General features: G+C 42.0%; 1 protein-coding gene across 1 annotated transcript in view; it reads right to left on the reverse strand.

Moving 5' to 3' along the window:
* LOC102780220 (zinc finger MIZ domain-containing protein 1-like) overlaps positions 1–26,697 on the reverse strand; it is a 110,316-nt gene that overhangs the window by 76,453 nt on the left and 7,166 nt on the right. Inside the window, exon 2 of the mRNA XM_087844707.1 lies at positions 6,066–6,149. The gene's annotated coding sequence lies outside the window, so the exon portion shown is untranslated. The remainder of the gene's footprint in view (positions 1–6,065; positions 6,150–26,697) is intronic.

Here is a 26,697-nt window from a genome sequence, read left to right on the forward strand (position 1 = left end):
AGACAGTCTGTTTTTAGGTGAACAGCTCCTTGCAACAGCAAAAGGTCAACTGTGAGGATGAGTGAAAATGAGAGAGTGAATCATACAACTAAGGTGTTGGTCACATAGTCATTAGGGACTGGGGAAAATGTGTATTTCCTATCTGGTTGGTAGTTACTGGGTGTAGCTCGCAGTCAACAGGTGAAATTATTTGACTATGATGCACCCAAAACCTGCTTGTGATTGTGAGCGGTTGCTAGCAGATTGCTGCAGTTGCCCATAGTTCACCTAAAAGACTGACTTATCTGCAAGCAATCACCATTTATTCTCCGAGCTATAAAGAAACCAGAACTCGAAATGGAGAATTTTGTCTTTAAAGTACAAGATTTTTCTTACCACTGCAACCGACACATTGCTTAAGGTGCAACTTTAATTCTGAAGTACAATGCTCGCCTTTACCAGTTTACATTGCATTCTTCACAGATCTACTACAGCTTGGCGAGCAGTTTTCCAGTGTTATGCAAACAGATCGCAATCTTCCCATGCAAACTAATGGTGACCGCGACAACCAGCTAGCAACCAAAAACAACTTCAAAGTGGTATTTATTGCAGCGTCGTATACCTCTCTGCAACAAATTTTACGCCAGTGACTGCCTGCAACCTCCAACAATGACTTATCAACTAGTAACAGAATACACACTTTTTCCTTGCTATCAGCAGGGCATTGAGCGATCTCTAGGCCCACGCAATTAGGGTCGATTTTTCAAAGATACCAGTGATTTCCAGATGCACAGACTGGTCTCTAGACCTGTGTGACTGGGGCCTATACAGTGCAATGAAACTCTGAACTGCCCTGTAAAGTCGACAAATATATCCGTACCTTGTTATCAAATTACTGAGGGGCATCACTACGATCGCACTACAACCTCTATCACACTATTACTTTGTTTTCCGATGACCGTTTCAAATATTGCATGAATTACGGCCACTTGATGTAACTTGATGAATTTTAACTACAGCACATAGGTTCAGGGCTCATATTTGTCATCCTGCTGTGAATAGATTTTTAAAACGGGTAATCTGAATGGCAGTCAGATCAGCTGATGTGCTAATTCAAGGCCCTGCAGTGGTGCCAGTATAATCATTTCATTAGCTTTACACAGACACTTTATAAATGGAACATTTAAGCTGTGTGGAGCTTTAGCTTGTTGGGTCTTGGTCATATTTTACAACAAAAATGTACTAATTTGATGAGGCCCTAGTAAAGCTTTCTAACAAAGAGGGATTCAATAATACAGTAGCGTGAGGCTATAGAAAGGTTAATGTGGTCCTATTTCGAGGCAGACCATTCACAAGCCAGCAACATGTCAATGCCAAGTGTCCTTAAACATATTACAGCATGTCATTAATTAATTTGTCGACTCGTGAAGCGTGGCTTATTCAGGCTATTCATCATGAGCAGGAAATTGACAAGTTCTCCGTGGATGGCATGTCAAAGGGATATCAGCTTCAATTTTGCAGCAGTGGAAGCAAGCACTACTTCATTTGTTTAATATTATCTGCTTTTCTTTGTTTGAGCAGAGTCGGGTTGATAGCTTATACAAAGACAGATGAGATGTAGAGGACGATTCGGCGGGGTCACAGAGCAGTGGGGAGGTGCGTCTCAAAGCCAAGTGTTGGTTAACAGCTTCCTCCTGATGTACGTTGACTCAAGCAAGCTGTGGAGAACATCTGCCCCGAGTACACAGATACTTTGTACCGCCACAGTCGACCTGTCAATCACACACGGTCAGGCAGTCACTGACATGCTACCAGTGGTTGTGACCACCTCTGAGGATATATGCACGTATAAGCTGACACATCTACATTTGCATGTGTCTCTGGGAAAGGGGATATGAAGCTACATCTATTTTTAGTACAGTACACTGAGCTCTGCCTCTGTTACGCTGGTCTGTTCCTAGGACAGGCAGCTAGGTCATCTGCAGCAACAGACAGCGCCGGGATGGAGAGATCTGGCCGTACTATCTGACCCCGGCACTCCAGCTCCTACATCAGTGGGAGACACTTACAAGATTCCTGGGCGGCCGTTGGGGGAGGCTATCTGGAAAGAAGAGATGCTTTCTTGACGGATGCTGTGCTCATCCACCTCTTTTTCTCTCCAATGACTAATGGGCTAATAAGTCAGCTGTCACACTGGCATGCTATCTTACAATTTCTCCTGGGAATACCACCCCACCGCAGTCTCAGCCTGAAAAAGGGATTTGTCCAACATTTCCAACCTTCATTTTAACTAAAAAAGAATACAACAAAAAAATTCAAATGAGCATTCAAATTCAAAGTCCAAAAGATAAGATGATAGAGAGATCTTAAGCACACCGCAAGAATGAAACCTCGAGTGCTATCTTGTCACGCCAAGTTACTCAGCCGGTACCGTACAGGAAAATAATCTATGCACTCATCTGAACAATGCACCTTTGAGTCAACAGTCATCTTGACACAAAGCTTTAAGTGCAAAATCCTTGGATAACTGTTCGCCGACAACAAATGTTGTTCAAGTAATTCCACAAGGTTTCTCAGCGAGATCAAGTAATGTTTGTTGTAGCCGCTTTCACACAAGTCGTGTCATTATAAACCAGTCAAATACGATCCAGCCTTCCCCCGACTGCTTTTGGACATTCCAATCCCACTGCTGGTAATAAGCAGAGTAATATTTTTAGAGAACTGGGATTTTATTCAGAGAAGCTTGCGTTGAAACAGAATTTCATTAAGGTGACCTGTCTCTTGAATTCTGCAGAGAGCAAAATAGTTTTGCACTAAACTCTTGGTACTGATGGTTTAGATAAGTACGGCAAATATTCACTCTCCATGGTTACTGCACTGGAAATATCTTGTCATGTCACATCATGTAAGTTTGCTTCTGTTATCTAGAGGAATAAAATGCAATTACAGACAGCAAAATGGCCCCATAAAGCAAGGTAGTGCACTGTTTACATCGAGCTTAGATTGTTGTAACCAAGCAGACAGTGACGGACAGTTTAAATTGTACTTTAACAAGCGCTTATTCACGTTTTCCACTATACTCCTATGTTTTCTTTCTAATTAAGCTTGGTGCTTTTCCCTAAAAGATTATCATCAAAAAAAGATTACACATGATCTTCATTTCTGGGCCATTTTAACTCGCGCTGACTTTGGGAAATCTGTTGTGTATAACCCTGCATTTAAAGGCAATCTCTGTATTTTTTGTTGTTTTTGTTTTAACATAGCAAACACTAGTAGAAATTTAGATTCTACTTTATACTAGCTAGCTTTTAGCATGTAGGGTATATAGGCTACAACAGCCTCATCACACTAATCAGTTTAACAGCTACTCATTCAGACCTGTGGGTATTTGGGATGAACAATAAATCCTGACCGCTCTGCCACGTGACTGGTTAATACAGTACTTCCACTTGACTTAACACCAGCCAGGGGAACAAGGGAGTTGTGATTGGGCCTGGATGTGAAATGGTTGCGAAGCATTAATTTGCCCTCGGTCTGTTTTATCAAAATGCCTCTCTGTTGTTATAGTCAACAAAAATCTCTTCAGGATAAGAGTTCACTCGAATAAGTGATGATTATCCTTCTAATAGGCTTGAATGTTTTCAAACCTGAAGTTAAGTGGCAGGCTCTGCTCCCTTTGTTTGCCCGAGCAGGGGGAGGTGGACATGTGTGCAGAGGCAGGGGCTCTGAGGCCAGGCCCTCTATCCTTCCTGTTCAGTTACCAGAGGCCTCTCACTTATCAGTTCCAGATCTAACAAGAACAGAGAGAAAGACAGACCACTGACAGGAAGGAGATTTTTTTCCCCCCCTCCCCCTTTCTCCTTTAGCGAAGTTAACAGAATGTCTGCACCTTCGGATTTCGCAGAGGAAAGCAATTACTCATTAGAGCTTACACTGGCAGTACAGAGAAAAAGACCAACCTGGCAACCTTTAGATATCAACCCGGTAAAATGAAAGCGGGTGCCTAGTCTGCTTTGTAGAGAAAGACCTAGTCGATTAATCAATTAGTAAAACAGAATGCACCCAGCCAAGAATTTCTACACTGGTTTATGCAGCAAAAATTGCCAGACAGAAGCACCAGCTCCTCCTCACTGAATAAGGTTTGGTTTGATACTGTTTTCAGACAAGAAATCTGAATATATCCCCTTAAGCTTTTACTTTTTTGCGATGGTCTACAGACTAAAGAAATGGCTGTAAAACAACTTTGATTTAGTAAACAAGGAGTTATGCTGTAAAAACTACTAGCTGCAACCCAACAAGATTTACTCCCAGCTGATTTATGTGGCTATCAGCCGCTATTTACACTCCTCTGTTTGAGACTGTTGCTATTTCTCATGGCTGTAGCCATATCATCAACCCCCCTCCAATCCATCGCTCCACAAAGGCACTGTGAGAGGGGAAAAGTCTGTCACTGAAAATGAGAGAGAACTGACTTTGAGGCACTCATGTCATGTCCCCGTTCATGTCACATCCCCCTTCGTTTCACTTGCTATCACCGTCTACCTCGTCTGACATTTCCACAATAATCACTTTGGTTTATCCCACTCAGCTGTGTGGCAGGCAGATGCTTGTCACAGCACCGTATTTCTCAGCATTCACACTGCTCTAATCAAGATTAACTACTCTTATCTATTCAGTGTGTGCGTGTGTGTCCTGGATGCCCCAATTCCTAATCCATAGCTGCATTGTATAATACAGTGGACAAACCAATTACATTCGCTTTCCACAACATAATTCTCCCCCTTCAGCGGGATGTACACTGAGCTCCATATTGCATAAGGATGAGCTGGTGGCTCGCTGATGAAGAGGATAGTTGTGACCTTCTGCGTGTGTGTGTGTGTGCGCGCCTGTGCTCGGACTGCATATGGAACATAAGCACTTTGTTACACAGAGCCTCCCAGGAGCTCCTGATGAAATCAACATGTTCTGTGAGAGGAGAGCTGATGTTGGCCACACACAAACTGCTGCCATCACATGTTTACTAAAGACCCTCGAGGACAGCGCATGCCAGTGCAAACAAAGCCGTGGTCTTTATATCACTGTAGTGACAAGGGAGGCAGATATCGCTTTCCAGTAACGAGATTTGTTTGATTCCTGCTTTGATACATATTTTCACACAAAGCAGCATCTGAGCTAAATTTTAGGATTTTAAAAATAACGTGGACACATATAGTTGTGCACTCGGCTTTCAAACTTCACGAGGTGCACATTTTTATCAGCTATGTTTATAGGAAACAAAGTAAATGAAATCATACAATAATAATGCAAGTCAGTCGGAACACCTCTCCCAGATGTTCTATTTTATGCTATATCTGTTGCAGTGTTTACTCCTGTTTCCCGAACACCACATCAAAAAAGAGATATTGACATTCTCTGACCTTGCTAGCCTGTTAACTCTGTGTAAGCAAGCTTCATTTTTGCAACACATTTTTCCAAAATGGGAGCTTTCACCTGCTCCCTTATATCCCAGGATGTGAAGTGGATTTTACACCAGATGCCCTCCCTGACACAACCCTCCCTGTTTAGGACCAGCACTAGGAGTACACTTGTGAGCCCCTGAGGCTTGATTTGTGCCTCCTCCAGGGATCTCTTACATAACCATGAAGCCCCTAACAAAGTTTAAAAGTCAGTGTTTTCCAAAATATTTGACTATATATTATTTGCTTACAAATCAACAGAAATGCATAGATACAAATGTGGACAGTGCAACTGAGCAATTAACCCGCGTTAGCTTCCGCCATTAAGAATTCTCTGATTCGCTCAACAAAGGCGATCTCTTTTGACTTTCACACAGTTTAGCCAATTTAAATGGTAACTGTAAGCACACCATCAGGATGTACAAGGTTAATTTAAAACTTCAAGTGGCAAACAAATGCAGCCTAAAAAGAAGGCTGGGAACAAATTTAATGAGTGCATTTGTGTAATGATAACATGCAGCAGCGAGCTCTTTGCAGAGCGCTCACACTTCCTGCTGTGGCGCAGATTTAAATCTGAGCTTGGCTATGTAAACCTCCGCCATATATGTTTCAGAAAAATAAATTACTCACCTGTGTTATTTTCAATCCTTGACTCCCCCCCACCCATTCACACACCAGGAGGAGAAACACTCCAGTGTCTCAATTCTTCTGCCCCTGAGAAAAATCAGAGAAAGAAAATACATCAGTCGTTGCAGTATTATTTACCAATCTCCGAACACTGAATTATTACATTTGCATTATTCTCCTGAAACTCAATCTCATTCAGTGATTTCACTTCTCACAGATTCCTGTGGGCTTTGAGTGGCTTCCATCTGCGCCTCGCTTAACGTGATACACTTCTTCCCAGCACGGATAAGCTCCTTCACGCTCCCGTGCCCACAAAGGACAAATCAAAAGAGCAGCCGACACTTCACACGACCAGCATGGCATCATAAACATCCACCACGCGGTAAGTTCACTGCCGTGGCGCATTCACAATTCACTCCCAATTGACAGATAAGCCTATTAGGACGGTTCTTTACTATAGCTTGGCACCCAGTCTGGCAGGCAGAACTCCTGCATATACCCAGTGATATGCAGACCCTTAAAAAAATGACCATATTTTCTTTAAGGGTGACTGGTGAAGTACAAAACCTATAAATCAGTTAGGGAAGAAAGTAACCAGCAGCTAATTTTAAACCAAAATATATATAAACATACTGCTTATCGTGTAGGGTCCACACAGTTCAGAATCACGTCTTTTGTTTGTTCGCACAATTAAGTTTAGAAGCTTTAGTTCCCTTTGTGAATTCATCATGATAAGGTGTCCGACTACTGGGATTCAGCAAACACTGATGTCAGTGCTCAGACAAACGGATGACCTCAGCAGTTTGTTGTCCCACAAACTCTCAAATGCGAAGACAAATTGTAGATGTTTAAGCCTGTCCTTCAGATCTTGAGAGAGGGCCATGAGAGGGTGCAGAGTGCAACTTAAGTTCCCTGCTTTAAATGAAGGGCCACATCAAGGTAGTACTTGTAAATAGTCATCTCTTAAGGTAGCAGTTTCTCAGTTTGTTCAGAGAAATGAGGCTCAGTCAGGTCCAAAGAAAAAATAAGTTTTTGTCACTCTTAAAATGTTGAAGTATAAAATTCCAAGGAGCTGAATGAGTTATAGAAGAAAAGAACAACTTTAATGGCGTTTTCATCAGGTGACACGTAGCATACTAGCCATTTCTGTTCCCAGGCAGGTTTTTAGTGAGCTCATGCTTTGGTTGACAGGACAAGGTTAATACCCAAAATCTAAAAACTGTCTAACCACAAAGTGTGTTTTAGCATTCAGCGAGAGAGGGTGGTCCCTTGTGTCTCGCAGTTTTTTAATCCTTTTTTTATGATTGGAAGATTTTTCAGGCGGCATTTCTCCCCTGTTGGAAGTGCCGCTCTCTGAAAAGAGAAAGTGGAGGAGCGCTGGGGGCTCAATGGGTCGGGAGAGAGGAGGAGGAGGAGGGTTTGACGCTGGGTGCCTCCTTTTTAAAGCCAGATTCTCCCCAGATACCTCTGTGCTATTCATCAACAGCTTTTCCAGGGCTGTGAAAAATCAATGTGCTCTGCACTGCAAACAGTTCATAATGACAGGGGATGGAGGGGAAAAAAAAGCTCAACTGCAAGAGAATTGATTTGTTTAAGTACAATAACACGGCTCTGCAGCGTGGTGAGGAGGAGGCTCGAGCACCCAGACAAAGACTGACTGGCAGTATGAAACCACAAGCAGTAATTGATAAACTGCTGGTAAAGTGCAAATCTGAAATACAGAAGCCTGTTATCTAATTAAAGGAGTTTTTCTCAAAATTACCACCTGACAGAGGAAAATACGTGATGACTAAATGTCTTTTCTAAGATGGGTAAACACGAATAAAGAGCATAATAAGATTACTCAAAATGTGAAAAACAGAAGATATTCTCAAATGAGATGGCGTATCCGGAGGAATTCAGAGATTTTCGAGGTCAAATTAATATCAGTAACTTAAAAATGTTTGCTTTTATTCTGACAAATACCCCCAAACGTGTCCTTGAACTGACTTGCAACTTAAAAACAAATAATTTGTACTTTCAGCATTGAGTAAGTAAAGTCACTTCAAAGGGCACACGAGGATGGTTTGATGGTACACAAAGCCGAGTCATCACAATGTTTCAGGATGACATTAAGGCTTCTCCAAGGGAAAAGGGGAAAAAATCACAAGGTGAGGTTTTCGTCCTGATGCTGCAAAAGCCAGAAGCCTGGAGTAAATTGTGTCAAGACAGGCCAGCACAATAAAACATTTCTCCCTGCTGCTTTTTAAGCTGGCCACAGAGGTGCATTTATCATTGTTATTATTCCTTCAGAGAGGGCCTCCCAGGTTTAATTGGGTCCTCATGGAGTCAAAATCCCCACTGTTGCTGAAGCCACTGGAGCTGGACAAACTTATTCCTCCCAAGTCAGCAGCGGGTTTTACTGGCTGCGTCAATGAACAGTCATTCAGTGCAAAATGGCCATGAAACCTGCTGGCGAGCCAGAAAGGCGGTGGGCTCTCGGTGCCACCCGCTAAGCCTCGACAATGGCATGAGAGGGACACCTGGAGAGAAGCACTCACCTGGCTCTGCTCTCAACGCTGTGGGGAAAGCTCTCTAGAGCCATAGGGTGTCCGTCTATCCAGCCAGCTCTCCGGGGCCATTATTCCCAGTGAGCTGCATTTGCATTTTAACTGGTAAATACAGCCGGATTTAAATGCATATGGATATGAAAGCATGCGAACAAATGGAGGAGGAAAAGGATTAAAGAGATTTTTAGGTCTTAATAAAACAATTAGTGAAAATGATAAGCAGCTCAAAAACATAAACACGGAGAGTTGCTTTAGCATTAAAAGTGATGAATATGCTGAGTGTAATTAATTATGCCATGGGTGAGCCTTCTTTAAAATCCACAGTATATTTAGCAGCTGTTTCCCTTTTTTTAAAATCACTTTCCTTCTGACAAATATGTACAGTGACTGGAAACTAAAATTCTTAAAAAGGAGAGAAAAACAGTTTTAATCAACTTTATTCTTAATAAATACCAGCTTTGAAACTTTTGAACTCCCATTCACCTCCCTTACTTCTACTTAGTGTTACCTTGGCACATGAATCACCATTCCTGCTTTAGACCACTTCCTGTTGTTGATATAGTCAAGACATGCAAGATCAATCAAGATATGCATCTCCTCTTTTCACAAGCTTTCTAAAGAAGGGCACTTCAAGTCAAAGGAGAAACAGACAGTAGCAGACTACTTGTTTGCAATGATTTTCAGAATCGAAGCTAATAAAAACTATAAAAAATTAAGCACGGGAAACACAGAGGCAATCGCCTCACTTTGCAGCACGGTGAGTTTGTTTACGTATACACCAATATTGTAATTAGAGACAAATTAATTGAGGTTTCTGCCAGCTGTCATGTAATAGTATAATTATGTTATTTTTTGTGGAATTAAGGTTAAAAGTCAATATAATTCTTTCATATAAACCACAGTAGGGTAACAAATTAAGACTAATTAAATTATAAATTGATGGGTTTACATGACTATTTCTGTAAATAGATCTGATAGATAACAATTTCCAGCTTTATTTGCCTCACATATGTCCAGTTATTTGTGGTCCACTTCATGAATAACAACATGCTCACAGTGTTGCTGGCAAATAGTCATATGCATACTCACAGCCACACGCTAATATAGCATTACCAAGGAAGCTCTTCAGTGTGCATGAAGACACAACGTTTACCCATGTTTGCAGGGGAAGCACCATGAAAACACAACAGCAAAACCTAATCTGGTACTTAAATTGCCCTCACCCAGAGGAAAATGCCCATTTTACAGAAGCTAAGTCATTAAAGCTAAAGCTAAAGCTAGCCAGAGCTCAGAGCCAGACACAAGCCAGCAGCCTCGGTGTGAGCAAATTATTATTATGGAGAAAACAGAAACCAAACTCCACGAAAACTGATGCTGCTTCACAAATTACAACCTTAGCAACAAACCAAGTTGCTTATTAACATCTATGCGTGGTGGCTACTGATTTTTTCACTAGCATTAGCTAACATCTGCAGATTTAATGGTTTATACAGTTTTATCTAGTCGAGCTGGCCAACCAAACACCCGCAAAAATGGCTGACACCCTAGCGTCATCTCTCCAGAATTGTTGACACTTTTCCTGATTACAATAAAAGAATTAAGTGCATCTGTGATTTTTTTTCAATGACAGACAAATACACAGACTGTTATTAGCATAGCCTGTTTTGTTTCTGTTATATTAAATTCAGTCCAGTTTATTTCATGGTTAACATCAAATTATTGCCCTCAGTGACAGTATTATGAACCCAAGGATGCAACGTCTTGAGTGTGAACTCAGTTAGCTTTGTAAGAAAAGAAGTGAGCTTGAAATCTTAGGATCAAGAGTTTGACCATTAAAAGTTGTTTTTCTTCCCCCTGATTGAGATTTCTTTTGTGCTTATTTCCTTTTATTCTAGTCCATAAAGTGCTCCTTGATGTCCTTGAACAGGATGTTCAGACAATCGTCTAGAAGTACCTTAAATGTACGTGGAGGTAAAGCTCATGATGCTGGTTTAGCTTTTATTTTGGAACCATGACTACACACTGAAGAAAAGAGACAATTAGTGTCAAAATACTTGCAGGGATGGGAATGCGGTTGAAAATATGCTTAGTTTTGGAGAGCAAATCTGACTCTAAGTTGGCTATTACCCATCTATCGTTAACTAACAGCTACCTTCCTAAACTAGCAAAACAGGTTTCAACAACTTGGGACAGTCTGGTGTATCTCTCATCACTAATATAACTGAAGCTGTTCTAGGTGTTACACAGAGAACTCTGAGTGTAAATTAGTAAATTATAAATGTTTTGAGTTAATACATTTTGAATCAGTGTACTCAGTGTAAGTTAGAAAATACTGTATAAACAACATAAAGCTCTTCTCGAGAATGAATTTAATCTGTCAATTTATCCTACAGGTTATATTGTAGATACAGTACACACTGTAGCTTAGTGCCTAATGGAGGATTAATTGGACACTATCCCAACACACATAATGCTTCCCTCAGAGGACATCCATACAGAGTGAATGCACAAAGAGTCACACCATTTTTTAGAGGGGAAAAGCCATCAACATGAAGCACGTTGCTGCACTGAATGAATGCCGTAGAGATGATTACAGGTTTAGAGATAATGGTTTTTACCATGATACATTTACAGGGCATGAGACGCCTGCTCAGTGAGCTCCCCGATCTTCACTCTCTGCTGATTAACACAAATGCTGGTGCCTAGTTAACCACCATTGCTGCAATTACATGGAACCTCTCTCTCTCTCTCTCTCTCTCACACACACACACACACACACGTATCCACAACAGACACCCTTGAGCAAAAAGGTGCAGTTGTATATATACTGCGTGCTACCAGATCAGGATCACAGCAACTACCAATTATGTGTCTTATTTATGCAAATTCAGGTAATTTACTTCCTGCTGTGCATAACTTCCCAATGTGTTTGCCCTCTAGCATCAATTGTCTGTATTGCTAGATCACCTAAACAAGTGAAACAATTGAAGTCACCCCCCCCCCCCCTTCCAAAAAAGCTGATCTTCCAAATGAGAATAATTTAAAGGTTAATTTAGAGGTTTATTATAAGGGATTGTAATGTCTATCGCTTAAGAACCTTGATTCACTCAATTAAATGTCTGCTGAGATCAGGGAAAGGCAACAGTCTCAATCTCAGTCACTAAAACAAAGCACTTCCAAAGTGTTCAGCAATGAGCGCTCCTCTCACAGAGAAACTATGAACAAGTGGGTCACAGGGAAAAGTTAAACGGTTGCAAAGTAGACAATGGCACATGTTTGATCAAATGTGGTCTTTACTGTGTGTTTACTGAAGCTGTAAATGGTTATTTCACTCAGTGCATCAGAAGTGGTGCCCGAATCAAGAAAAGACCCATTTATGAAAGCCGATTGTCACTTTAACAGACTGTTTTTCTATTTCCAAAGAGTGAGACGATGCTCATGAGTCCTGCATGAATTGATGGCTTCAATACTGTTTTTCCTCCTACTCCTCTCTCTATACTATATCTTGTTTCAAAGGCGAGAGCAGCCCAAGAGGGTGCTTGTGTTTTTCTTCCTTTGTTTCCAGTCTTTCTGTATCAGAGTGAGAAGGTGGTAGCAACTCCCACAAGGGAGATAGAGCTGGAGTTGTAGACTGCTGGCAGAGCGCTAAAGCAAAGAAATGCTGCACCGTCTGACCAGCGACATAAAAACAATGCCCCTCCTGCCTCCTTTACCGTGTCCTTCTTCATCTGCAAAGCAAACTGCGTGCCCTGCAGCCATAGATTCTTCCTTGGTCACCTGGCTGTTCTTACTGTTTCACCAGCCTGTGAAGGGTTTACCAGAGGTGAAAGACTTCATAATGTGATAAAGACAAGCAAGGCAGAGAAAAAGAAGGAGATCCTTTAGCCAGCAGCAAATTAGAGGTGGATGTGACAAGCCCTTATGTGTGACAAGAAAGAACCTGTATTTGCATTTTTAGCCCTCATTCTTCATCTCGTTCCCTCATCTTTGCTTCCTCCGTCTCATAATAAGGAAAAAGCAATGTGTGAGGGGGCGGGGGGGCATATACACAGAGGAATCCAGGGAGGAAAAAGAGAGCACATTACTATTGGGAGGGAAAAATGATTAAAGGGTAAGATGAACACAATCTGCTGGTTCCAGAGGAAAAGGGAAGGAATTTCCAGAACCAATAAGCAAAGCATCACAAGTAGACCTGCCTTCATGTTATTCAACCATGACCGTGCTGGCCAAAGCACATTTTCTACATCCGACTTTTTGCACTAGCTTATGGCATGTATGTTTCATACACAGCCAACCATTAGAAGTCCTTGAATATTGATTTTTTGTAAGGCACTGCTATCTTCCAATTATTGAAAATATTACAGATTTGATACAGAATTGCACATGTGGGCTTCTGATTGTTGCAGTTAACCAGGTCTAACAGTGTTACGATGACTCGGTTGCAAAGGCCTCTCGAGGCGAAACGGGCTAAGAGAAAGAGAAGGAAAAACAGCAACATCAATAATGAAGCGAAGGAGACGGGAGGAAGAAAACAAAGCCGTTCATAACAAATGAGAAAACAGGCAGAGCGTCTCATTGCGAGAACGCTAACGACAATCAATTAGCAATTCCTCATGATCTTGGGTGCGTCGGAGTATAAGGTGTCTTAATGAGTCCCATTTCCATTAGCTGCTCGACTCGAGAGGCATAAGGAGGAGGCTGCTTCCACCAGCTCCTCCATCTCAATGCCTAATGACTGCGAGAGTGGATTACTCCATCAATTCCTTGCTTCTCTTTGTTTATCCCCAGCGTAAATAATGGTCAACCATTACAATGCATTAAGCGGGCCACTCTACACAGAGCGAATGAGAGCGAGAAAGAGGAGCACAAGTGCTCCAGCAGCATCCTTCAGTGATCTCCAGGAAATCGGCTAATACCAGGCATGCCATGTGGCGGCAGGGCGGGGGTCGGGGTTGTGGGGTGCGGCATCTGATGCTTGTTGAATATTTGGCTGGTGTTTACTGGGCGCTACTCTTAAAGAAAAGCATCAAAAAGGTAAGAACAGAGCACAGAGTGAGCCATATTACCCTAAAAGATTAGTTCAATAAAACCACAACCCACACAGAAAATAACCCGATAGGCTATCTGTGCAAGCTGCTCATTACAACCCATAGCTACATTTTTAATCCCTGGTCAATCCCCAAAGCTCTTGTGGCTGCAGGTTGTGATGCTATTACAGAGGCAAAAAGTCTATGTGAGTGGGATACTGGGGTGTGGGACCTGAGATGCTATGTGCAACTATCTGTTTTTTCACTTTCATAAAACAAAAATCAGTTGAAAACAGGCCTAATTATCTATTTTGATGCTCTGACTATCACAGCCTAAACTAGTTTTGCCTCCATTGTATTTTCTGACAGAATGACCCTTTAAAAAAGTCACCCGTTTAACTCTTTGGATGATTCATAAATATCTTAGATATAATCTGTAGTTTTTATGTCAGTTTGCTCTGATTCGACTCTTACACAATCAACACCACACAGAGTACTGTTTGAGTAATATGACCCAAATAATCTCTCCTCCTTGTTGCAACGCCTTCACCCCCAGATCGTATCAATCAATATTTCACCCAAGGCCCCGTCCCTCCATTTCTATTTCGCTCTCTTACTCTCGTTTCCCCTCGTGTCATAGCACCGGACAGGATAAAAATTAAACGCATCAGCAGAAAAACACACAAGTGGAAATGATAGCGCTGCTCAGGCCACTCGGGTCATGAATTCAGCTAACTGTGCTTATCACAGGCTCCAGCTATTAGTCTTAATAGCTGCTGTGACAAACCGCCTTGAGAGGAGATGGGTTCTGCTTCTCGGGGCTTACCACAGACAGGTGATTCTCATCTGTGGTCTCTTCATGTCACACAGCAGAGCGAACTGTCTGCCAGATTATTGTAGCAAAACATCAGAACCAGGCGGTCTATTACATATACCAGAGCCATATGTTTTTTTCCCATACTCAGCATCCATCAAGGACAAATTAAGTATTCAATTAACTGATGATTTAAAGACCTCAAACAATTATACAAGGAAAGCCAGTGAATGTTCTTTGGATATGCCACATGCATATGCAAGTCCAGCAGCTTATCTCAGTTCTTTAATAGTTTTACCGTCTTTTAGCGAATTGTTTTGGGTTTGTTTTTTTGTAACATTTTGGTGTGCTCTTCCAGCAATAACACAGACATTTATTAATGCTCATCGCAGGCTGCTGTCTGATCATTCAGCTGGAAAAGTTTCATAATATTTCTTTGCAGAAAATTGATAACCAGTCACTTTCACTTCTCAAGCCTGCAGCTTAAATAACTTCTCATTCATCACTACTGAACAAATACAGCTTGTATTACATTGCACTTTTCTTCCGGTGGAGAATCGACTACAGCTCCGCAGTATTTAAGGCAAACACAATCATTTATTTCTCCCTACGTGAGAATGCTCCTAGACTACGGCGTAAAAAGAAAACGTTGCTGGGGCCAAGAAACGTTAGTGGCATAAAGCCGTACAGAGAAAAATGATTTTTTTCCCCCCTTCTCAAATAAAGGTTACTTTCTGCAGCCCTTCAAGGAGCCATGCTGTGCTGCCACACAGCCGGTGGATGGAGCGGCAAAGTAAAAGTGTTAAGCTAGGTGCCTTACAAAGTAAAAACCACATGAAAGCAGCGCATAGAATAACATAAGAAGTTGGCCCGCATCAACACCCCCGCAGAACAGAAAAAGCATTGAACACACCAAAGTCCTGGGTGCCCTTTAACGTGAAGCCAGACATTGGCTGTTTCGAAAACAAATGTCAGGCCGTCTTTTCAGGCAGAGTCCTTTCCCACGAGCTACGGCTATCCTCCACTTCTTGACAAACGACCAAGCTTGTGTCTGGGACCATGTCAACAAGTTGCTTTGTTTAGACGGTAGGGATGGGGGACTGCTTTGATGCACTTTGAGGCATGTCTTCCTTTACTGTCGAGAGCTGGTTTTAGGTTTGGATTGGGAGAGAGGACACACTTGTGCCTCCACTCATGGGCAATACTCAGGCTAATGCTTTTGTCGCTGCGGTGCTTTGAGCCTAAATTAAATAAGTGTCTACAATTTCTCACATTTAAGGATTCTATATAAGCTGCAGACCACAAAGAGAGGTGGCAGAAGCTGTAGGGAACGGTTACCGCGACTAAGACGAGGCAGTATATTTAACAAATATAAGGTTCAGAAATGTGGGGCAGAATAGGGTGTATAGCTCCAGATTTGAGTGTAGAACAATGGAAGTATGTGCTGATTTCTGGCCTGAACAATGGCAGGATGACATGAAGCCTGACAAAGACACACAGAGCAGCAGGATCTACAGTGCAGACAGGAGAAGCAGTTTCACAGAGTAAAAACACTGCCAAAAAACATCTCATCTTCCTTTTTCCGCTTCCAACATCTTTTATGTGTTCTGGCACCTCTGGCACTCATAAGTCAAAAGTGAGCAGTCAAACTTTAAGCAGCACTGTGAGCACAGCCTTGTCTATTGAAATGAGCCAGTCACTGCTTAAAAGTTGGGCGTGAGCTAAAAAAAAAACAAAAATCTTCACGGGAAGGTGTCAACAGTTTCTATCCAAACGCAGTGCATATTTTTATCCAACTTAACAGGAAATTTTCACAAGAAAATGTGAAAAAATAGACATTTCCAACCAAGACTTTGATGCAAATATAAGTCTTTGAGCGCTTTAGAATTAAACCACCCAAAGCCTTTCCAATTGGATGCCATGAAATGTCTGCAGAAGAGAAGGACTCAACTTTATGACAAAGGTATAAGAGCATCTGTCACACCTTGAAACCATGTAGAAACCAGTGGAAATATGTAATTTATTATTCTTTTTACTGTATTCATTTCAGGAACAGCACAGAGTTTTTGGTGGTCCACTAACATCTGTTGCAATTTTCCATCTGTCCAGTGTGGAGAAACCTCACGTCAATGTTTAAAATGTACACATCTTCCACATTTTTTAATATTTTATTAATTATCTAAGCCTGTTTCCACTGCAATCTGTTGTTGTTGTTGTTTTCTATATTAATAGAAAAACTTCTCCACCTCAGGGAACTATTTCGACAACTTGAAAAGATATAAAAAAAGGGCACATGGAAAGGGACATATGGTTATAGTAGATTTACATATTAATTTGGAGCCAGCATTTTTATTTAAAAAATATGTTTTAACAGGGAATAACATGATAAATAAGTTAAATCAAACCATGGTTTGTGGCAACAGTTAAGACAAACATATGCCACATATGATTTTATGAGGTTGTGTCTAAATTATCAGCATTTCTAAGCATAAAGTTGATAAAATAATAACACAATTATAAAGCAAACAAAAGATATACAAAAACAGTTGTGCTAAATGGGGAAGGTAATGAAATCTCTTGTCTCCCATATGCCACTGAAGGCACTCAAAGTGCCCTTCATTATTAATGTCCTCAGAGCAGCATTTGAAGCAGCTTTGCTTCTCTTATCAATCATTCATCTGCTTTCCATTGAACACGCTCTGATTCTCTAGTGTCAAATCAGACTTAAAGTGGCTGAAGGACCACCAATCTCAGGTTTTACTTTAATTAAACAAGGCCGTGAACCTCCAACACTTGCTTGCAGTGCCACACAAATGGGCTCTGAGTCATTTGTTATATTAAGAGCCCGTCTGCCTATCGGTTTGACTCGTATCTGCACAACCTTCTGGTTTTTGTCAACACTGAAAACTTGAGATTCAATCAAAACAAACTCATGTCGATTCTTTAGGAGATTTTAAAAAAAAAATGGGTGGAAAAACAAATGTGTATTCAGCCAAAGCTGCTTCTTTCTCCCTTTCCTACCTCGCTCTCTGTCTGAACAAGATCCCATTTCTCTGTACTGCAGCAGGCGTTTGGTTAACAGCAAACATAATCAAACTTTGTGGTCTGCCCTTCTGTGAAGTTGAATCGAAAGCATATCGTGCGGAGTTCTTCAGTGGCAATCTCCAATTACCTTCTGCGTACAAGCGTTCACTGCTCTGGAACTTTTCCATTTCATTATTGTACTCAAGCTGCCCCCATCGAAAGCCAACCGGCAGCAGCGGCAGTGGCAGCAACACAGCAGACCGTGTCATCCGTGCACAGCAGGGGGATCCTTCCAAGCTGCAGAGAATTCCTCGTTTTTGTCTGGGGGGAAAAGATTCATGTCTATACAAACCACAGGTGCAAGTGATTTAAAAAAATAAAAAAAACAGCGTAATGGGGCAGGGGTAACGTTCAGGTCCCCCTCGGTTTTGTTTGTCGCAGTTTATTCAGTAGGTCAGCTTTCCCATACTTTCATTAAGAGGTAAAACAGTGGAGGCTAAAACAACTGCCTTTTTCTGTCGCCCGCAGGAAATGTTTCAGCTCAGTGCCGCACGCTCAGAAAACCTCTGATGAAATCATTCGCCAGCCCTCACAATGGATTTGGGAAAGTCGAATGAGGGATTATTTGATGCAACTTCCACTCAAGAGGCCAATTCAGCCTCACCAATCAATACTAATCAACAGGGAGATGACAGGAGATGAAATTCCCTCTGCTGCAGCCAACGTAAAGCGCACAGGCTCTTCTCTCTCAAATAACTGAGTCTTCCTACTCAAATATATCTTATTCTTTCCTTTCCTCGAGTATTCCTGCAGGAAGTATTCTTTAAACTCAAATCATACCCACAAAATTGTTATTTTTCTTATTTTTCTATGATCACTAAACAGCTGAACACGCATGATGCAAACTAAAGTTTCCCCATCAAAATCAGCTGCATCTCAAATACTTCAGAATAAGCTCCAAACAAGACTTTCAAGTTATAAACCTCTATAACTTAGTCCAATGTAACCATTTAACTAACAAACACACTTAGCTGCAATCCATCACTGATCAAAGCTCACTGCAACACCATGCAAATGAGTAATCTACAGCACAGACCGTGTTTACATTATCGAGCTCTGTCTGAGTACAGCCTGTAGAGGGGGGCCTTTCATCTTAAGAACCAACAAAGAGCATGAGCTTTTCATCTTACCAGGAAGCATATATTTAATGAGACAACCTCTGCAATCTCTGCTGCCATGCAAAGAGTCTGACCCTGCACCGCAGCTCGGCAGCGCTGCCGAACAACAGTCACGGCAGTCTAGACGAGGCCAAGCGTCAACTGGGGCCTCCCGAAAGCTCTTGTAATGCACAAGGAATTTGGTGCGATTTCCCCAGAGCGGAGGGGAAACGCATGAGTGAGAGTAAAGAGGGGGCGAGATCCCCGCAGAGGTCAGAGCGTGTCCCTGGAGGTGTCAGGGAGAGTAAATGGGCATGACTGCAGTACACAGGGTTATACTCGCTCTCCTCCCTCCCTCCCTCCTTCTCCCTCGTCGTCTTCGTGGGGTGCCCACTCTGACTCGTCCCCAAGCACGTCAAAGCGAAAAGCAGCACAGCTCTGCTCGCATGCCACACAAATTGGAACAGGAAATGGTTGTCAGCTCCGGGCACAATCACCACATTATTTTCAAACGATAAAAAAAGTCCAAAAAACAAAAAAAGATGACGTTAAAGAGGATCTGTCGGACGACACGGGGATGGTGCTTGTCTGATGACTGTAGAGACGGCTGCTGGTTGTCTGCACGGCTGGCTGAAGGCTGACACCAGTATAAAGGCACATGAATATTCAGTGACCAAGTAAATGAAGCAGATAGCACTTGACATGTTTAACATCCACCTTTGGCACCTTCTCTCTGCAAAGCCAACAAGGTGAAGCAGCAGAACAAATATGTTGGTTGTTGGTAGGCGGCAACAATCCCTGCTGATGAATTGGATGCTTTTGAACAAAGAGAATGAGCCTCAGTGGGCGAGCTACATCAAAATAAGCCGGACTTAGAAAAGCAATCTGGTTTCCTCAGTGGGATTTGAGTTGCTAAATTGCTACTTTTTGGAGACTGGCATTAAAATAAAAATTGTAGCATGATACCTTGCAATATGCTGACATTTCCATTCTTAGAAAAGCATGTTTCCCCCAACTATAATCCCTGCTGGTATCAAAATGTTTGCTCTCTAAATATTTACCAACCCAGAGTCACATCTAAAGCCGAACACAGGCACCTTGAGACTTCCTTTTTTTCCCCCCCAAGTGTTGTGTCCCAAAGGAAATGCAGTGAAAGCACTACAGACTATCTGGCAAGTGAGTAAACTAAGCACACGATGCATTCCTCCAACAACTCAAACAGCTCTGAGAAAGCAAAAGAAAAAAAATCTGCCACCAACAAACTGCACTTCTTGAAATTGTACCTGTGTGAGACAGGAGGAGAATTCATGTGGTTACATGCATGCAGTTTTGATGCCGAAAAAGGTGGTGCAAAAATATTACTGCAATTGGTAAAGTAAGGTAAATATTGACACGTTGATAGTGCTCACCAGTGCTTATCCGGCTGACCTGACCGATGACAGCCATTTAACATCTGCTCAGTAATATTCCAGGGTTAAATAGATGGTTGACTACAATTTTCCGCATCTCTCTCTCCATGCTCGGGGACTTTAAAGCATGGAAACTGTAACTCCAGACTTTTCAGAGCTACCTTTTAAGCCTGCTATTGGACAGTAAATCAGTACTGGGATTCCCTGATTGTCATCATGCGCTTGTTTCTTACACCACAATCATTGGTTCATTCACACTTGTGTGACTACCAGCTGGCTAATAAGACCCAATCAATTATGCAACACTTCTCATTACGCCTTAAGTTGAATTTTTTTTTAAACTATTTGTTAGGACAACAATATTTAAGACTTCAAATATCAATGATCAAAACTCTGATTAGTAAAGCATTTCATTTAACCTCAGATTCTTTCCCAATTACTCTGCTGATGCACCAGCCCAGCTTCTTGCTCGTGTGGTAAACTCTAATATTGTTGATCTAAGATTTAACATCATGTTAACATTTATGCGAGATTAGCTCTCTGCAGATTTCTTACTTGAATTCTTCGGCTTCCTCAAAGAAGATTTAAGCCTTTCCAGCCAAATCCAGTTATACAATAATTTGTAATAAATGGTAAATGGGCTGGTACTTATATACTTTTATGCTCAATTTGAGCACTCAAAGAGCTTACTTACTACAAGTGCCTTTTTTAAAAAATACATAAACACTCCAGTAAATTCCTCGGGGGCAACTCGGGGTTCAGTGTCGTGCCTGAAAATACTTCAACATATAGACTGAAGGAGGCATGGCTCGGAACAACAACCTGCTGATCAGCAGATACCCTGCAAATATGGCGCATTTTCAGCGAAGCAGTGCTACTTGTGCTGTGGACACGGGTTCAAGGAAACAAAATTTTCGCTGAATTCATCACCTTCTGGTCTAGGAGATGCAAATGCCACTTGCCACACTGATTTATGATATCACATGATGGTGGCACGATTGCTAAAACCAGGTAGTTTTCAGCACTCACTGTGTTAATCGGTAAGATTTTTGGTGTAGTATTCCCTTAACGGTATTGGTTAGCCGTTAGCATGCTCCACATGATCGAATACATAAACGTGTATGCACACAAACACATGCAAGAAAAACAAGAGGAGCCATGAATTAATTAAGAGGTCAGTGCTTCTGGACAAAACAAAGTAACACGCACACACACAAAAACACATACTCTATCCACCCCCCCACTACTCAGTGCACCCTGCCTCCTGATAAGCTGGTTTGCCAAGCTTGCCAGTGCCACTGATGGCTCCGTTTGCACAAGCGCTCCATTGTTGCTGTGCAGAGTGGACAACTGCACTTTGGACCTTTCAGAGGGGAAAGCCTTTTATTATGTTTCCCTTAAGGGCATCCACTGTGTTTTATCTGCAACCTGCCAGCCACACACACTTTAAACACAGCATTAAGGATATTCAAGAATAGAAAACATAAACAGGAGCTGCTGCGTATCCTGCGCTCCCGCTGTTAAGTAGTGTACAGTCAGTTTTTTCCTGGGTGCTGATTTTTTTCCTCCTTCCGGAGCTTTAAAAGACTCATAAAAGGCAGCTGAATTATCTGTGTTGCTGGAACCTGATCCACTGCCGGCTGACCTTTTCCCACAAAGCAATATTAAACATAATAGTTGGGCTGAGTTAAGTGATTGCAATTTATGAGTCCATTTAACTTGATTCAATATTGGATGACAAATGATTACCTCTGTGAAGTAAAGCTTACGTACACAAAAATAGCCCCAGCTACACACAAACGCAGAGCTTTATCAAACTTAACAATCAGCTCAGTGTCTGTCGGCTGCAAGTCTGGCTCAGCGGAGGGCTGAACAGAATTTTAAAAATGCATGACAAGACTAGAAGTAGAGGAAGAAGGAGAGGTTGCATATTAAATACACACAGATACCCTCATCTCCTCTTCTTTTTTTTGGCTCCAGCTCCATTAAGCTAAAACTGATGCGTATTGAATAGATGTTTCCTCACAATTTGGTCAACTGGCCAAATGGATTAAGTGTATGAAATTCATTTTCCTGAGTGCATTGAGGAAGTGTCAAAATGAAACATTTTCAATTTAGCCCCTTAAGGTCCAAGATTTCTTCATCCTGCTGTACAACAAGCTGCTTACCCTGCAAAAACAGGCCGCAACACGTTGCTAAACGTGGCCCAGGCTTTAAATTAGCCCGGCACGATCCACATATTTGATTCACTATTGCAGCCTGAGAAGAGTTACATGACTTTCAGGCATCCAGCTCAGACTATAAAGAAACAATGTAGCCTACTTTGCACACTCCTCACTGCTCTCTTTTCAGCCACATCCTCTTGGATTTTATGACTCTGGTTAAAATGCAACCATTAAATATTCATGTGTGAGGGCTTTCACCCGTGAAGCAGCTTCCCCCTCTCGCTCTCCCTCTTTCTGTGCGAGCTTTAGAGAAAGTGAGAAACTTTTTGATTTTAACTGACAGGAGCTAAATATTAAAAAAGAAGCTTTGGGAGTTCGGCAAAGTGTAGACTACTCCTCTCCAATATCCTCCTCGACTGATATGAGCCTTGCCTTCTTGGCTTTCATCCTCATTGTTCTTAAAATCTCACACTGTAGTGAGACTTGTCGAGTATATTAACATGACAATACAAACTGTGGAGATTAATGAAAATAAATACTCCGTAGCCGAACAATGACGTTATGAAAATTGATGGTTGACAGTCATTCCAAAAACAATAGAGTTTCTTTTCTTTCTTTTCTTTTTTGGTCATCAGCAAGCATCACATCACATGCATCATAAACTGTATCTTTGAACAATATTGCTCATTAATTTTTCACTTGTTGTCTCGGCTGTTTATTATGCAAAACATTTCAAACTATCAGCAGCAAAAGTAATGGCACAAATAATTCATAGTTTCCTTCTTAGAGGTCCTGGCAAGCTAAAATCCATTATATATAGCAGGTTAAGAGAGTCTATAAAAAAATAGGTATGAAATTATGTCTTCAGGTATAGACAGCAGCATAAATAAGGCTGAAATGTGATTTTGCTGCAGTGAACATTAGGGAAATTTCCAAAGCTTTATTTGGGTAGATGTTATTCGCATACAAATCAAGGGATGCAACATTCAGGGCTTCTCCAAACAAGTGATTTTCTAGACAAATGAAGCAACTGCTCCGACATGTGAGGCTTGCATCCAGTCTTTGTGCTCAAGAGTGGCAGAACGCATGTATGACAACTCGCTGCTGTAAGTTGATTTAACTGCTGAAAATTCATGAGGGACGAGTAAAATGAAACCTAACAATACTATTGTTGTCTGAGAGCAGCCGAAGTGCAGGCAGCATGAAAAGTTTATTCATTCTGAACTAATCTTTTTAGTGACTTGGGAGTAACGATTCGTACCACTTACTAATGAGTGAGGAGCCCTGCTAATCATGAGGATATTTATGAATCTTACTGTGGCAGCTAAATCCTGCCATAGGCAAGAGTACAGTCCATCACTATGGTAGTTTGGACACCGAGTGTATGTGAAACATGCAAAACCAATTACTCTTTCATCAGTCTCTCCTGCTTTGGCACTCAGCAGCTGATTGACATGAATCAAAAGGATCCCCCCCCCACACACACACACACTTTTCACATACACTTTTCTCTCGCACTATTCTGAAAGAAGCCCCTTCCCAGAAAAAGAGTCAAACTTTCCATCGGTGCTCATCGCCGTCTTTGATCCCAGACAAATGAGAAAACAAAATGCGCAGGACGGCTTGTGAAACACGAAGCCTTTCAGAGGTATTCTTTCACTTTTGGAAGGCTGCCTGCCCTTTTGAAAGGGATTTTCTTCAAAGCAAGCATCAGTGACATTACCCATTCTGCACCCAATTAAAATTTATTGAACACATGTAGAAAACACTGTACCGCCAATATCAGGCACAACTAGCTTGTCACAAACAAACAAATACAGCGATCACAAGGACAAAAAAATAAATAAAAAGAATCCTTTCCCGGCCTTTTGAGTTCATAACCAGCATTTAATCCGCTGTAATGATTTACAATATGACAAGTCGGGCAAAATTTACTGTGACAGATTGAATGGGGCCCAACATAAATATAATTACAGCTCACATGATCTTCTCCACCTCCCTCCTCCGAAGGAAGTGCACACAAAGACGACGAAGGATACGCAGCCCGCGGTAATTTGCTTTTTCAATTTGCTCCTTGACATCAGCTGGTGCCAGAAAAATAAAATCAAGAGCAGCAAAGCCACAAAGTGCTGAGGATTTAACGGTGAACTCAGGTGGTCCTTGTTACAGCAAAGCCACGTTGTGGTGTTTGACCTCAAGCAAAACCTCAGAGTTAACGTAAAAGCGGTAACTCTTCAACTTCCTGTTTAGGGATCAGTGCGTTTAAACAGAGTTCAGGAGGCGCGGTGTTACACTCATGCTGATGGTTAAAATAATACTTTGGCTCACTTCTTTAGCTCTCGCTGAGCTGCTTAAAAGTCTTTGAACATTTAGCCAGCACATATCTAATGTGACACCTCAGAAAAACACTGATACTGGCCAATATATCTGTGCATCCCAAATTAAAAAATTATTGTCATTAAGCCATTACTTGGATAATTGCTTAACTGTTAAAAGTGAGCTTGAAATACTTCCCCTCTAAGCAGGTTAAACTTTATTTCTGAGTTAAAACATCATTCGGTTTAGAACTTACAGATGCCATCAGAAGCTCTCTGACAACTGGGATAGATACTTCTCTGGCATTTTATGGACTAAATAATTAAATCACTTAATCAAGAGAATGGCTGATGCTGAGAGACAGCAAGACAGCGCGCGATTACTTAGTCTTAAAGACGTCTAGAAAGGTAGAAATCTCCACATCAAAGAGGATAAACATTTGTCGATATGCACAAATGCTGTCGAAGAGCTAAAGAAATATAGGCAGCTTTAAAGGGAGGCAAAAACAAATAGCACTTTACAAAGTAGTTTAACGGCCCGACTACTCTCCAAAGAAAGAAGTCGTAAACTTTGTGAGAGGTGGCGACACGCAGGGGTAATTCTCTGAAAGAATCCCGCTGTGACTCCCACCCACCCATCCCGAGAACACCCCAGATTTGGTTTCGCATTCCTGCCTCACAGATAACGCAGACGCACACAAGAAAAAGAGATGAGACGCAGACACTTTTCTGACCTCGCACTATTTCATCTCACTGACGATGTTTACGCCATGAGTCAAGCGCAAGGATATCTCCTCTCTTGTTCTTCCTCCAAGATGCGAAGGATCAACCACTCCCTGGCACCCCTCGACAGCCTCCCCCCTTCCATCACCCTCCATGCTAATGTAATACACATTAGTGAAACCAGCCGCACACTGTGCACTTCCACAGTGACACGGAGGATGCTGGGCCCTCGGGTGAGCCATCTCTCTCTATCCCTCCCTCCCTCCCTCCCTGACTCTCTCCACATGCCAGGCACATCACGGGCACAGCCTCGCACCACAGCGTCTGTGACTCAAACATGCCCTCGTTTCGGAGCAGATGGTCAAAAATAGCGTCCACTGTCAACATTTTTGTAAGCCGTGGGACCCATTGGGCCACACACGGTTTGCCAGGAAGACGTGCAATATACGTGTGCGCGCGTGTAAAAATAATCTGGTCAGTTACACTTTTTCTCGGTTTGATACTGACAAAGTGAGAACACCCTGTTGTTGCAAAAGAGCTTATGCAATCGGCACCTATAAATAGGAGTGCGAAGTGTTTCTGCATATGTGTCGCACTGCATGTTTACATTCAGGAACACTGCCCAATTAATTAGCATTCATCATCAGCAGTGGTGGCTGTTAGGATATCACTGATTACTATTAGTGCGAAAGAAATCTATTGTCTGCGGTCGCGGTTCATTTGCAAAAGCCAAAGGATGAAGGAACGTAAAGAAACATGGAGGACATGTTTACAATAGAGTTATTTAAAGCTCTCTAGGATCTTTGCCTATGAGATCTCAGATATGATGAAATGTCTGTGTGCTGCAGATAAAAGTAATAGTAATGTAAACTTATAGAAATGTTGGATTTGTGCTACATCATGCTTTGAGTGAGGAAAACCAGGTGTACTCTCACAGCTATGCCAAATTAGCTGAGGGCTACACCTGACCCTGGTGTTTTGGTAAATATTTGCTTACTTTGGAGCAAATCTGCACCACGGAAATGTCAGACTTTAGCTTTCTGCAGTGCCTGTTTACACTACTGACAACGTTTGTCTGCCTCATATTAACACTGAAGAGAGGTCTGAGATTTGAGGATTATGAGATGGGAAGTTACAGAGCTTAAATCCCAATCAGCTGAAAATTGTGTACAAATAAGGCAAACTCAGAACAGAAGGTGTGCCTTTTGTGACCTAAAGTGCATCAGTCGCATGTTAAGGGTTAACATATTCCACCCTATCCAGCACCGAGACCTCTCTCGTGATCTTCTTTCTCTGCCGACAGCTGTCACGTCAGTGTATCAGCTCCGGTCTGTGATGCATGCCTTGCACCTGGGTAACCGACCGCACACAGACACGGCGTTAGCATGAGGGTACAGTGTAAGCTGACACACAGGCTGTGGGTGCGGTGTCACGGCTGTCCACACTTCATCA

The sequence above is a fragment of the Neolamprologus brichardi genome, chromosome 8 (assembly GCF_056152115.1).
Source record: "Neolamprologus brichardi isolate AB-2024 chromosome 8, ASM5615211v1, whole genome shotgun sequence".
Classification (NCBI taxonomy): domain Eukaryota; kingdom Metazoa; phylum Chordata; class Actinopteri; order Cichliformes; family Cichlidae; genus Neolamprologus; species Neolamprologus brichardi.